Genomic DNA, 12,994 nt, shown 5'->3' with positions numbered 1-12,994 from the left:
GAGACAGACCCAGGACTCTGAAAATCTAGCAGGAAACAGTCCATTCTGGGCCCTCTCTAGGGACAGACCCAGGACTCTGAAAATCTAGCAGGATAAGAGTCTTTTCCGGGCCCACTCTAGGGTGACTTTGAAAAGGAGTACTGGTGCTGGCTTTGAGAAAGGCAGAAAGGACCATGGTTCTCTATTCTTCTTCCACTTATTTCAAATTGTTTTGATTTACAGGGCTGCCTTCTGACTCTTGTTATTTTGCATTATAGTCCAAAGAGCAAATTTTCCCTCTTCTGCCTCTGTTATCTTTTCTGAATTCTATATTCCAAAAAAACACATAACCTTTATTTCAATAAATTCTCATTTAATATTAAAAAAGAAAATTGGTTATAGTCCTGATTCTATCATTACAAATTGCACCCTTGATGCTTTGGACAAAAGTACCCTTCTTGGCCTCAATCGTATCATGATTAAAATAAGAAAATATTCTTCCATGTCTAATTTATTGTAAAATTTAATGAATTATTGTAGGAAACATTTAATATTACTTCTTTCAATAGTACTTCATTTATAGCCCATAGAATTATCTTACTGGTTTATACATCTATCTGTTCATCAGCAAGAGATATCTCTATGTCTATTCATTCTTTCATTAGTTAATTATTTCATGCACTTATCAATTGACAACTATGTATCTGCCAGGCACTTTTATAGGCACTGGGGTCTTTCCTGGGCTCCCCTCGCTGTCAATATAAAAGCTTCCCTGGGGTGATCTGGTTACTTTTATTACACGTTAATTGCTCACAAACTTGTATATCCAACAAAATTTCTCTTTTGTATTATAACCTAAGTGCTAACTAAGCATCTCCTCTTGACTACCCTTCAGGTAACTTATGCCTAAAGATGCCTAAAGATGAACAAGGAGTCCCACAACTTTCTCCCCATTTGTAGACATTAAAAACAAACAAAATCCTGAGATTTATCATTCACTTATTCCCATCTTTCACACAAACTCTCACAATAAGGTCAATTAACCACCCAATGCTGTCAATCTATTGCCTAAATATTTCTTGAATCTCTCCATTTTAATTAATTTTTACTACTACTACAATGATGCAGACCATCATAATTTGTCCCTGATTATACTGTAACAGGTTCCTAATTAATTCCCCCTGCTTCAGCCTTTTCCTCATTTTAATCCATCCTCCTCACAGTATCCTACGGAGATTTGCTAGTTTGAGTCCTGGGAGATGAGATGGGGAAGACGGGCTCAAGCTGCAACATGAAGGTCCATGATGAGCATTTGGCATCTCCTACAGCGCCTGCCACTTGGTAAGTTCTCAAAGCTTATTTGTTGTTGTTTCTGAAATACAGGAAAGCATTTTGAAAATGACAGGATTCCACAAAATTAAGTTCCATATAACATATTTTAGCATAAAGGTAATGACATTTATTGCAGTGAAGTATTTCCCCTTTCTTCCTTCCTGGATGAAGAATGTAAGCCATTGCCTTGTTTATGTATTCTTACCAAAGGAACTTCTAAATGTCAGAGGTAAGTGAAATCCCAAGATATGAATGGAAATGTCACCTTACAAATTCAGTGAAATTTTTATTCTAATGGAAATTGGATAAATCTTATGAAATATAGAGAAGTGAGGAAGTGCTTGGGAAATGGCAATCTGACCAAGAGAAATCAAATTTAAAGTTCATCCTTGTAAGTTGCTACTGATGTGGAAAAATTTCAGCAAAATTGTGGCTGTGGCTGGAGTATTATGACTATAGATGGACGTTGACTTTTTATTTAGTTTTTTTTGTTTTTATGGATACATAGTAGGTGTATATATTTAAGGGGTTTATGAGATATTTTGATACAGGCATACAATGTGAATTAATCAAATCAGAGTAAATGAGGTATCCATCAATGCAAGCATTTATTCTTGACTTTGATATTGAACCTGCAAAGTTATGAGCACTAAAATATCTTGTATGGCCTTCCAGAGATACTTTTCTCTATATTCTAAATTTATTCCCTACACTCAATAATTTATTTGCTTTATTTATTGCCAGTTTATGGAAAGTCTTGAGTTATCAGATGAGACAAATTTTTAAAAAGTGAATTGAATCAAAACCTCATGTAGAATTTATAAAATCACAGCTATGGATTGACCTAGAGAGACAGCATTTATGTCTTCAACAGCACAAACCTTAGACATCTTGGCACAAAGTGAATGCTCACTAAATATTTGAAGCATAAATGTAAAAAATTTTTGTTGCTCAGAACTCATTCCTGTATCTCTTCAAATCCTTCCAAATGTGTTCATGAAGGTTCATGAACAAACAGTATGCACAAACATTTCCTAAACTTCCTCAAAATTCCCAAAAAGCTGAAAGAAATGTACATTTGAATTTCATTTTATTTATTTGCTAAAGTGAGCTGCGTTAAGTAAGAACTTAACATCTCTGGACCTCAAGTATTTCATCTGTAAAATGGGAATAATTATAATACCTATATCATATGAAGTAAAATGGGAATAATTATAATACCTATATCATATCATTTAGCAAAACGCTGGGCAGTATGTCACTCCTGGCAAGTACTTATGCGTGCCTATGCTGGCAGAATGTCACTTCTTAGATTCTACAAAAAGAGTGTTTGGAACCTGTTTCAGGAAAATGCAGGTTCAATTCTGTGATATAAAATAGCATATCACAAAGCATTTTCACAGATAGCTTGTTTCTAGTTTTTAGGTCTGGATATTCATATTTCCTTATAAGTCCTCAATAGGTTCGGAAACGTTGACGGTGCCAAGCTATCTGTGAAACAAGCTATCTGTGAAAACGCTTTGTGATGTGCTGTGTTATTTCACAGAATTGAACCTGCGTTTTGATGAAACAGGTTCCAAACACTGTTTTTGTAGAATCTAAAAAGTGACATGGGGATGCATGAGTACTTGGTAAAATTAGCTAATATTATTTTTATTGTCCATTATTTTCCTTTCCCATGATATTTTCCCCATTTTGTACTAAAGCTCAGAAACAGAAATATTAGTGTTTAGAAAAAAGGAGAAGAGGGGAAGCAAATAGTCTGAAATATGCACAGCTGATATATGATCAGCTCCTCAGTACTATAGTGCCACTTCCAAATAGCCCTTCGATTTCTTTTATTTTTACATTTACTGTGTTTTCCTATTTTTTTTAGCATATATAAACTTTTTAAATAAAAAATCTGTATAATTCAAAAAGTACAAAGGAAAACTATAAAAGCACAGGTAATCCTACCACTTAGTGATAATGGTTAATATGATATATATTACTTACTATATGTAATATATATTATATATACTTAACACTATATCACGAAAATTATGCCATTTTGTTATTTTATTTTATTTTATATTTTTGGCTTTCCAGCTTTCTTTCCTAAGAGCGTCAATAATTCCTCCTGAGGAAGTATCTTTTTCTTTGGTATACAGTCTTGTTTGGTGAAATCGTCCTTCAATGAATGGCTTTGCCCTTTTCTTGTCAAGCCAGTAATCCAAACTAGGCCACTGAATCCTTCTTCCATTGAATTTTAGCAGATTGACAGTGACAAACAATTGAGTTTACCAGTGGCAATGCTCGGGCTAGGGTGTTCCTATTATGATACCATTGCTGTAGGTCTGATGGCTGGCCCTCTATAGCTATCTTGGTTTTTCAACTTTCCCATTTAAAATACTAGTATCTTTCCAGTGAATTCTGTTTTTTTGTAAATTAGCCATAGTTTGTGTTACCACTATGACAGAACTCTACTGGTAGAGAAATTGGTGCCAGAAAATAGATTAGTAGCAATAGATATGAAATGAAATTTCTCTTCCTATGCTAGAATGTATATTTAGTAGCTTGAGAAACTTTATGGCAAAATAGCAAATTAGGCTCTTCTTGCAGTCACTAGGAAGTCTGCTCACTTTGGCCAGCCAGAGAGAAACTGATTAACTGCTGCTGTACAAAAAAGAAACCTTTAGAAGAAATTCTAGGGTGTCATAGTACAATGGCTGCTTCTAATAGCATAATGGTAACTGAAAGTCAGGAAGCTCACAACCTAAATTCTCATTTCAAAGTATAGACCGAATCTCATTAAGTTTTGACACCATGCTGCATGATTCTTAGCTTATGTTGCCCCAGATTTAGGATCATCAGAAGGCATTCTGAGGTTGATTTGTGGGTTGCTAAGTTGCAACATAAATTGAATTAAAAGCCTTGTCTAGTCTTTCATGTGAAAATTATGTTATTGGTTGAGAGTGCATAGAGTGGGATCTCAATGATTAAATTAGGGAAATCTGAGCATATTTAGAGTATTCATGGCATCTTAAATCTGTAAACCCCTCTGAAAGATCCCACACATAAACACCCTGAGTTTTCCTTAGTCAAGGAAGCAACTCCTCTGACCTTGCTGTAGAAATACTTCCTCTCGGCTGGGTGCGGTGGCTCACCCCTGTAATCCCAGCACTCTGGGAGGCTGAGGTGGGCAGATCATGAGGTCAGATCAAGACCATCCTGGTTAGCACGGTGAAACCCCATCTCTACTAAAAATACAAAAATTAGCTGGGTGTGGTGGCAGCCACCTGTAGTCTTAGCTACTCGGGAGGCTGCCGCAGAAGAATGGTGGGTGAACCCAGGAGGTGGAGCTTGCAGTGAGCCAGGATTGCACCACTGCACTCCAGCCTGGGCGACAGAGCGAGACTCCGTCTCTAAAAAAAAAAAAAAGAAGAAAGAAATACTTCCTCTCTCCTTTCTTCCCTCCCACATGTGTAGAACATACCCTTTCAAGGAACCCAGGCTCATGAAGCATCCTTACTCGTGCTTCCATAAGCAAGGCATTAGTGGAAAGAGAACTTGCTAAACCCCGTTCTGCTCAAAAGTAACAAACTTCACATCTCTTCAGACATGTGGTCCAAGCAAGCACGTGGTTGTGTCTGAGTTCGACAGGGTGTGAATAAAGAATAACCCCTCCACAAAGAGCCTTCAAACAACAAATATTTGTAAAACACTAATGATAACACAATCCACAAGGCCCTTGCACCTGGCATGCACTTTTCGATCTGGCAAATGCTTTTCCCCTATTCATTCTTATAGTCAGAAAACATCAGAAGTTTACTTTCATCTGAGAGGAACAGTAGTATTCCTTACTTTCTTGTTTCATGGATAAATTGTCTCTAGAGATCTGTGCTAAAATATACTCATTGTATCACACGACATCACACTTTTACATTAAATGGGCAAAATCATGCTGATAATTTGTTGGAAACTGGAAATAGCAGGAACATTAGGCACCCTGCTGAGACACGTTTTCCATTGGAAAAAAGATAGAAAAAAAGTGAATACACTAACATCTACCACCTCTGTGAAATGTCTGAGAATCCCGAGAATTGCAGCATATTGGAATAAATTTCCCTTTTGAAGTGAAGAACCAGTAGGCTCACTTTGCATTCCCTACCTTAAGAAGACAGAAGACACATCTCTCAGTTGCTGTCTTTGGATTTTGTTGGCAGTATTGGAGAGTTTGATGTGCTGCTAAATTAATTTACCAAGTGGCTTGAAAACCTGGAAGTTTGAGATGGAACCTAAGACAGACATATCTCTCTACCTGTACAAATAATTACATAAATTGGCCCTTTGGGCTCAGTAAATACAATGATCACTAGAATTTCAGTGGTGATTCAGAGTGCTTTATGGAAACTATAGTAAGCTCTGTTAGATGAATCACAAAAGAAACATCTAGAATTTGGAAGCAAAGCCCTATCATCATTGGTTAAGTAGCTATTCTGTGTGCAGTGCCTCTTGTTTTAATTCTGGGCTCTGCTAGATTCTAAATTCTTGAACACAATCCAAACTGTTCCTGATGAATGTGACATTATCTGATCCAACCATTTGGAGAGTGTCCTTGAAACTACTCTGCACAGTGATATTGAAACCTCTATTCTATGTTGGGAGAATCACCAAGAACTCAGCTCAGTTATTAATAATTTGGTTTGTATTGGTCTACTTGACAAAGAACTCTGACCAGTTGAGTGCTGGCTGAATATCAGGTGGACATAGGATGAGTAATAGGCAGGACCAATTGCAGAAATAAGGAATGCAGTCTATGCAAATTTTATTTTTTTATTTTCTTATATTGTGACAAATATTTTATCTTCTCTTTCCATTATGTTTCTACTTATATTATATTGGTAGTATTTATGGTGTTTAAAATTAACATTATTTCAAAGTTTCACAATATTTGAATGGGATATCAAGAGAGCAAAAGAAAGAGGGACTATCGATCTAGACAGTTCAGACTTTCTGCCAGTTTAAAAAATTTGAGATATTAGATTGTCTGTAGTTATAAGTAGAATCTGTTTTCAAGTGTAATCTCTATAGTGAAAAAATGGAAAGGATGCATGAGTATACTTGATGAAGTTTTGTAAATTGAACAAAGTGTATAACCAGCGTCCAAATCAAGAAATACATTGTTGCTAGCAACAATGAAAGGAAGGAGGAGGAAAGGAATGAGTTAAGATGCTCAATAATAAAGGAATGGTTAAAAAGCACACTGATACATTCTTGAGTGACAGAATACTATGCTAATCTTATTGTAGAAGAATAACTAATAATGTGTACCATTTAAAGTTTTTGCTGCAAGCAAGGGAAACCAATTCTGACTCTGATAATAAACAGAATGGAGTTGACTAGAAGGATATTGGCAACTCAAAAATTATGCAGAAACCAAGATGGAATGGTAAGCTTTTTTTGTATGTACAAACTACAGAGGTGAGTGGGCACATAGCTGAAATAGTCTAGTTATGGTGCTGCTAGTGAAAATGAATGAACCACAACCATTTTCATTGTCATTCAGTTCCAGAAATATAACCAGCATAATTCAACTAATCTTTTATAACCATAAATGAACTTGATCCTTTTAGAAGTCAGTAGGGGCTACTAGGTTGCTTCCTGTTTTCTTTCCTTCCTTCCTTCCTTCCTTCCTTCCTTCCTTCCTTCCTTCCTTCCTTCCTTCCTTCCTATGCAATCCTGTTGAGAATTTTGTAACACACATATCATTTTGCATATTTGTAATAGTTTATTCAAGAGGATTTTTAGAATCAGAAGTGCTGAGTAAATAAGTGTATATATTTTTAAAGTTTTTAATGAATGTTCCCAGATTTTCTTTGAGGAAGAATTACCAATTTATGCTTCATCAACACTCTATGACTCTTCAGCTTTCTTCATTTTTGCCCAGACTGGTGGAAACATGTTAGCAATTTTTTTCTACATCATTATATCAACCTCTCTTTTTATTTGGGACAGGCTTTCCCAATAATAAAAATTTATAGTTTGATGAAGAGTAAGCACTGCTGTTAGATAAATCTACATTTTATACTATAAAGACAATATAATTGACATTAATAATAAGTTGTGTGTCATCCATTCAAGATTACCTTTAATGAATTATCTCCTAAATTTGCATGCCAAGTCACTTCATCCTATCTTCTTTCAATAATGTTTGATTTTTATCACTTAATATTATTAACTGCTAATTAGTAAAAGATTATCCTGTTTTCAAGGCAATGATAAAGCTTTCAAAGAAAATAAATTTTCTTTTCTCAGGCGAGAGGGAATAAAATATTGTGTTTTACAAAGTTGGCCCCACTGACCACATTTTAAAATGTCTTGATCTTCAGATGTTATTTTAAACATGATAGAAAAAGCTCTTAACTGACCTTCAATTTATCCAACCTCCAGAATGACACTTTGTTCCTTCACAGATGCCCATAGAACACTAAATGCTTAAGTTCTGATAGGCTACACACTTCTTTTCAAACCAAAAGATAGCTTTTGCTTTTTACTTCCAAGGTTGTTTGTGTCAGGTATATTTGTTATTTTAATTACATAATTTAAATAAGAATTATTCAAAGCAGTGGAATATGAGTGTGGAAAGAAATTCATTTTTCAAAAGAAGTTCAATAGCATTGAACAATGACTTAAATAACTTGATCAAGATAATTCGTTTAAAAATGCTAGCAAATAAGAATGATTGAAGAAAAAAATTACAAATCTAGAACAATTTTGCATTCAGATAGCTTTGTATCTGTCTTTAAATTCCAGACATCCTTTAAAGAAACCAAAATTGGAGTTCTTATATAATGAAACATGGATATAACATACAAAACTGATGACACAGATATTCACTTAGCAGGCTTCATCTATTTTTTTTTTGATACGGAGTCTCGCTCTGTCGCCCAGGCTGGAGTGCAGTGGCACAATCTCGGCTCACTGCAAGCTCCGCCTCCCAGGTTCACGCCATTCTCCTGCCTCAGCCTCTCCGAGTAGCTGGGACTACAGGTGCCCGCCACCATGCCCGGCTAATTTTTTTGTATTTTTAGTAGAGACGGGGTTTCACCGTGGTCTCTATCTCCTGACCTCGTGATCCGCCCGCCTCGGCCTCCCAAAGTGCTGGGATTACAAGCGTGAGCCACCGCGCCCTGCCTGCAGGCTCCATCTATAGTGAACACACACATACACAAATCAGCTCTAGCCCTACATCAAATGGTTTCCAAATGAGTTTACATTAATAGATATTAACTTACAATGTGTTCTCTGAGACATGCACAAACCATTTTTAATAATTTATTACTTTGATTCAATTTTAAAATTAACCAAACAAACTAGGTGCTATATTTTGGATATAATTTGTTTGGCCACACCAGGTCTTATGTTGAAATTGATCCCCAGTGTTGGAGGTGAGGCCTAGGGGGAGGTGTTTGGGTCATGGGGGCGGATTCCTCATGGCTTGGTGCCATTCTCCTATTCTTGCAGGAGCGAGTGAGTTCTCAGTCTTAGTTCCTGTGAGAACTGCTTGTTGAAAAGAGGTGGACACCTCCTTCTTTCTCACTTCCTCTCTTGCCACATGACACCTGCCCCCCCTTTGCCTTCCATCATGAGTGGAAGCTTCCAGAGCCCTCAACAAGAGCAGGTGCTGGTGCCATTCCTCTTATGTAGCCTGCAGAGCCAGGAACCAAATAAACCTCTTTTCTTTATAAATTACCCAGCCTCAGGTATTCCTTTATAGGAACACAAATGGACCAAGACACCAGATATTGTCCCATTTTGCTTATATCTCAGGTTTTTCTGCAGAATGGAAGATAGGAAGAGTACTTCAGTAATAGCACATTACATCTCAGATGTGTGACAAGTAATGTCACAAATAATGCCACAGAAAACTATATGCCAATTTTTAAATATCTTTTTTCTAACACAAGTACAAGATAACTCAAAATGTCATGTGGATTTTTTTTATTTTATAAAAATGCATATATTTCTTCCTTCTAAATATTTGCCACAGTCTTTGTCCTTCGCTCTCCTTGTTCCTTTGTGTTGTTTTTTACACAGATGAAAAACACTGACTGAAGTCAAAGTACAGTTGTGTCTGTATGATGATTAACAACAGATGAGAACTGATGTGGCTGAAGGGCAATAAAGTCCATTAAAAAATTAAACCATGAGAGACAAATATATAGGTATAGCAAAGGCCATCTGTCTGAGGTGGATATGGATTTCCACTAAGAATGTCTAGTCCCTTAGAAGCTGTCTTCCTTTCGGCACCCTCTCAAGTGAGACTATCTCAACACTTTTTAAAGTGTTTGTGTAGATTTAAGGTGATGCTTAACATCTCTGCGTTTCTCATGATGGTCCACTGGAAACATATGTGATAAAAATACGTATTATATATGTTCCAAAGGAATGACCACAGATAAAATGATCAGGAATGTTTTGTGATTGTTTTATTGAAACATACTTTCTCAGAACTCCCTTGATTCTCCTTCACCTTATGTCAATATTACTTTCACTTTTTGATTGATAATATTCATTATTAAAAATTCAGCTTTTGACTCCTGAGTCCTAAACATAACTTTATTTATAACCTCAGTAGAATTTAATATATAGACTAAAAGATTATTTGTTCCATGTGATGGTTCATATTTTTTATGGCTAATCTAGGATTTATTGATTACTTTTAAATTTACTTTAAAATTTATAATAGATATTTAATCCCTTCATAATCTGAAGACTCTTTACTCAATATTTTAGTAATATCTCTAGTCTGCTAAGGACTTAGATGCTCATGCTAGTATTTTACCAGCTTCTTCCTTGCCAGACCATGTGAGATTGGGATTGCATTACTTTTATGAGTATGCTGGTGTGAGAGATTATTAATAAAAGATGTCTTCTTTTTAAACAAAGGAACACTATCTCTCAGTACAGATGGCTCCCAGATTGTCACAGCATCAGAGTGCTGCTTAAAGTGCATCTTTTCATGCCGTTTGCTATTTGTTCACTTCTAGGTTCCATATATAACCTGCAGAATGCACCCAAAAAGTGAGTTCAAGGGCCAGTCTTTGATGGGCAATTACATATAGATTTCTAATTGCTGATCCTATTGATCAGTGGTTTCTCCTTTGGGTCAGATGTATTATTGCTGTAGAACTGGAATGCTGTCACTCAAAGTGATCCCTAGTCATTAACTCATTGGTCAGGCCAAGCGTATAATGACACTGCATTTTCAGAAGCTAGAAAGCAAGTGTGGACAAGCAAGGATGGTCAACTCACCTAAAACTACCTGGCAGCAGGAGCAGCACATGAAAGATAAGGTGTTCAGATTTCCACAGGCTAGAGAGTATTTAGGGAAACAAAACACCTTTGATTTTTATATTTTGGCTGAGACATTTTCACAGTACTTTTTTTGGGCTGGGAACAAATGGTATTTCCACAATGACAAAGGCATTGGAAACATCTAGAATAGAACATGCCAACCTTCTCTGTGTGAAAGCATGTGCACTTAAAACAAATGGTCTCTTACCAGTAATTGGCACATAGCAGGTATTCAGAAATTTTTGTGCATCAGATTAAATGAGAGAACTGGAGGCACAACAGGTTCAAGCATTTTCCGAAATACTTGAACATTGGAAGTTTAGAATTCATGAACACAAAACCATTTTATAGTTTTGTTGAAAAGTTTCATTATATTTAGAAAGTAAAGAAATATGAAAAGAAATCAAGTCTCCTTAAAATAAGAAAGACCTCGTCAAATGGATTATATATGGTTCTATGTATATAAACAAACACACAGTGGAATGTGGACTAGAAGAAGCGATGTTGGCAGCACACCAACAGTGGACATTCTTCTTCCTGCAAGGACACAAGAAAAATAATTTGATATGATATCAGAAATGAAGCCATTTTTATATCAACTATCAGCAAAGAGATAAAGACATTTTAAAATCAGAAATAGCAAAGTTCACAATGAGCCAGTGAAAATGGGATTTTTATAGTAAGTTTTCCTATAGAACTGAAGTTCTAGAGTTCAAGACTTGTCTCTACGAAGAGAGATTTGAGACTACAAACCAGTTGATTAAAGTCATTCTGAAGCCAGAGACATGTTAAAATTTAGGAATGAAATTTGGATTAAGTTACACAGTGATTTTGAAGGTAGATAAGTGATGTATTTTCTGTTAAAATATCTATCTTTATGTTTTGATGTAAATGTTTGGCTAAAATAATTACTAACAAAATTTAGTACATGCTTATTTTACTTTATACCATGTCATATTTTTTAAGGAATATAAAATTAGTAGAAAAGCAGGTTGAAATTTTGGTATAATTAGGAACAATGGTCTTAATTCTCCTTTTCACTTTGATTAATGAGGAGGCAAAGCTCTGGTTTGACATTTAATAATGTTTAAACTCTTAAATTCGTTTAAGGTTAAAAATGTTTACATGGATTTAGGGAGGTTTTTTGGGTTGTTTTTTATTGCATTTTATAATTACACAACTACAGTACAACACCACCAAAAATTGTTCATGGAATACAGCTGCCCTAAATCCACAGAACATATTTAAAGACATATATAAATGTAGCCATTATACTATTCTAAAGTTTTTGTTTGTTTGTTTTTTGTTTGTTTGTTTGTTTTTTTGACAGGGTTTTGCTCTTGTTACCCAGGCTGGAGTGCAATGGCACAATCTTGGCTCCCTGCAACCTGCCTCCTGGATTCAAGCAATTCTCCTGCCTCAGCCTCCCAAGTAGCTGGGATGACAGGAATGCGCCATCATGCCCAGCTAATTTTTTCTATTTAGTGGAGACTGGGTTTCACCATGTTGGTCAGGCTGATCTTGAACTCCTGACCTCAGGTGATCCACCCACTTCAGCCTCCCAAAGCGCTGGGATTACAGGCATGAGCCACTGCACTTGGCCCAAAGTTTTTTTTAACTTAAGGAATTTTATTTTGGTAACTATTATGTGTCTGGAACTACATTAGTTCTTGTTGGGTGATAATATACGTATGACAGTTCCTGTTCTTGCAGGACATTACACTTTATTTGAGGTTAAAGAATACAAAATATTATATGATTTGTTCGCATTTCAAGGGTTGATGTAGACTGAATGGTTTAGAGAAATTGTCATAGAACAAGGCTAATTGAATGTGGCCTTGTGGAATATGTAAGAGAATTAGGCGAGGTTGGGAGGCAGGGAGAGGAAGAAGAGAAAGGACACTGTTGAAGAGGATATAGCAGAATATTTGGAGATCAGTTTAAGTCTCTGCAATGCAGATGAGAAAGGCTTTTGAAGGATAGAAGTTAGTGGGACCTTGAGATCCCCAGGAAGGATTATGAAAGATTTGCAAATGAGTTTGTTTTTTGAAGCAGCATCTTCTCTGATGGCTCCGTAAGAGCAGGGGCCGTGCTGGAAGTGGTGGAACTGGTAACTGCCCTTCCCAGGGGTGAGTGCTTCCTTTCATGGTGATAGAACTTTCTTCTCTCTGGGCAGAGTTCATTGTCAAATAGCATCCTGAGACTTGTCTAAATACCACCTGCTACACAGAAGCCCTGTCATGACTACTGGGAACTAGTAAATTATCATTTGGCATTAGTAAAATGAGTAAGGTGTATTTAGAAAATGAAAATAAACAATCAGAAGTATTTTTCTTTATATTTG

At 36.1% G+C, this 12,994-nt stretch overlaps 1 long non-coding RNA gene across 1 annotated transcript in view; it reads right to left on the bottom strand.

Moving 5' to 3' along the window:
- Window positions 1–477: 477 nt before the first annotated feature.
- Window positions 478–12,994, bottom strand: part of LOC134736764 (uncharacterized) — a 210,321-nt gene continuing 197,804 nt past the window's right edge. The window contains exon 9 of the long non-coding RNA XR_010120999.1: window positions 478–1,351. This is a non-coding gene — a long non-coding RNA (uncharacterized lncRNA). The remainder of the gene's footprint in view (window positions 1,352–12,994) is intronic.

This window comes from Symphalangus syndactylus, chromosome 5 (assembly GCF_028878055.3).
Source record: "Symphalangus syndactylus isolate Jambi chromosome 5, NHGRI_mSymSyn1-v2.1_pri, whole genome shotgun sequence".
NCBI classification, from domain to species: Eukaryota; Metazoa; Chordata; class Mammalia; order Primates; family Hylobatidae; genus Symphalangus; species Symphalangus syndactylus.
The sequence above is the reverse complement of the archived record's forward strand: the minus strand, read 5'-3'. Positions and strand labels throughout refer to the sequence as shown.